The sequence below is a fragment of the Mastomys coucha genome, unplaced genomic scaffold, assembly GCF_008632895.1.
Source record: "Mastomys coucha isolate ucsf_1 unplaced genomic scaffold, UCSF_Mcou_1 pScaffold22, whole genome shotgun sequence".
Classification (NCBI taxonomy): domain Eukaryota; kingdom Metazoa; phylum Chordata; class Mammalia; order Rodentia; family Muridae; genus Mastomys; species Mastomys coucha.
Genome location: NW_022196905.1, coordinates 109,293,428 through 109,295,910, shown reverse-complemented (window position 1 = coordinate 109,295,910; position 2,483 = coordinate 109,293,428).

Below are 2,483 nucleotides of genomic sequence, written 5' to 3'. Positions count from 1 at the left end.
GAGAACATTGAATGATTTTCAAAAGTTGTTAGGGGATATTAATTGGGTACATTGTTATTTAAAATTGCACAATTATGAATTGAAGCCTTTGTATAATATTTTGGTAGGGGATTCTGTCCTTGATTCTCCCAGATTGTTAACTGCAGATGCCGGAAAAGTCTTACAAAAGGTCGAAGAGAGATTACAGAGTGCCTTTTTGAAGAGATGGGATGAGAATCAGTCCATTTTGTTGTATATTCTTCCTACCTATTATCAGCCCACAGGAATTTTGTGGCAGGATGGCCCATTATTATAGATGTATCCAAAAGTGTCTCTGGCAAAATCTATTGAGCATTATCCTACTTCAGTTGCAAGTTTGGCACAGACCGAAGTACAACAATGTTTACAGTTTTTTGGGGCATCCCCAACTACTACTATTGTCCCATATTCTGTTCCTCAGGTTAAAGTTTTGTGTGGTACCATTGATGATTGGGCCATCCTTCAGTGTGGGTTTAAAGGATTAATAGATAATCATTATCCCAAGCATCCTTTATTATCTTTCTTTAGAGAGCATCCTGTGATCTTTCCAAAGATTACATCAGCTGCCCCTATAACTGGGGCCCCAAATGTGTTTACTGATGGTTCTAAAACAGGCTGTGGGGCCTACTTGGTAGAGAAACAAGAGCCCGTGTTATATCAATTCCTGCCGGGCTCTCCTCAAGTAGTTGAACTAAAAATAGTAATTGAAGTTTTTAAAAATTGCTAGTTTGCTTTTACTTTGATATCTGATTCGGCTTATATTGTTAACGCTGTTAAAATTCTTGAAACAGCTGGCCCCATTAAAATTAAGAGTACTGTTTGTGCATTATTGAAGGATTTGCAAAGTTTAATTTGGCAACGAAGAGAGTTATTTTATATTCAGCATATTGGTGCACATACAGGATTACCCGGACCATTAAGTAAAGGAAATGATGTTGTAGATCAATGGACTAGAATGGAATGTATATTTATGAGTTTTTTATTGGAATAGGCTAGACAATTTCATCAGACTTTTCATGTGAATGCTAAGACTTTGCAGATGAAGTTCTACCTGTCACGAGCTGATGCCCGACAGGTGGTCTTAGATTGTCCTCAATGTATAATCCATCACCATCCCCCTGGCATGGGTGTCAATCCATGGGCTTGTTCCCCCTTAAGATCTGGCAGATGGATGTGACACATGTTTCTGAATTTGGAACTTTAAAATATGTTCACGTATCTGTAGATACGTGTTCTGGGATCATTCATGCCACCCCTTTGAGTGGAGAAAAGGCATGCAATGTCATCTCGCATTGCCTAGAGGCATGGGCTGCTTGGGGGAAACCCTAGCAGCTAAAAATAGATAATGGACCTGCCTATACAGCTCAGACTTTTATGTCCTTTTGTAGACAGATGGAAGTTCATGTCTCCCATGGCTTGCCATATAATCCTCAAGGGCAAGGAATTGTGGAGCGTGCTCATTGCACCTTGAAAGAGCTTTTACAAAAACAAAAAGGGGGAATTGGCCAAGGCCGTACCCCAAAAGAAAGAATAGCCCTTGCCCTTTTTACCTTAAAATTTTTAAATTTGGATGTGGATGACCTTTCTGCTGCGGATCATCATCAGTGCAGCAGAGGTTCCTTGAAGGGATTTGTGAAGTGGAAGGATGTGATCACGGGCATATGGCATGGTCCTGATCCAGTGTTGGCGTGGGCGAGAGGATCTGTTTGTGTTTTTCCCCAGGATCGTTTGGAGCCTCTATGGGTTCCCAAACGACTGACGCGGAAGTGTGCCACGCAAAATGAAAAGATCGTGCCTGAAGGTTCTGTGCGTCCTCCTGTTCCTGTTCCTGATGGAGAGCCAAGCGGAACCTAGGAAATTGGTCAGCGAATTTTGAGGATCTGATAGATCAACTGAGATTGTCCATGGCTACAGTCAATTCCACGTGGGTGGATGTTGGGTTAGCCTCTGGCTTGTCATCTTGGAAAGAATGGGCGGGCATGGGGGCTATGGTTGGTCTCCTATTGTTGGTCTGCCTTGTGGGCCTGTGGTGTATTTGCAGGATCAGGTTCACTCAAAGGCGGGATGCAGCCATGACTGTGCAGGCATTTACGGTCATTGAGGCAGGACAGTCTCCCCAGGTATGGTTGGCAGTCATGCAAAAATGATCGTCACGTTCAGGCTGCAAGACGAAGCACTGCACTCTGGGTCAGCTTCTAGCAGCCCCGAGAAGAGCACGTCTGATTGCATGTGGGTTGATACCCCAGGCCCCGCCTCTGAGAAAAAGGTATCGGACAGGTCTGGTACTCTCTGGGTGGATGACCTAACTGAGGATCAGTACAATGTCCCTGTTTCCAGCATCAGAGATCAGACCTCTACTCTTGCCTGTTTCGTTTAAAAACTAAAAGGGGGAACTGTGGAAAGCCGCTTGAGCTGCGTCCCAAGATGGCGCTGGCTTCTGCCATCCTGAGAGCGAGCGGTCTCGT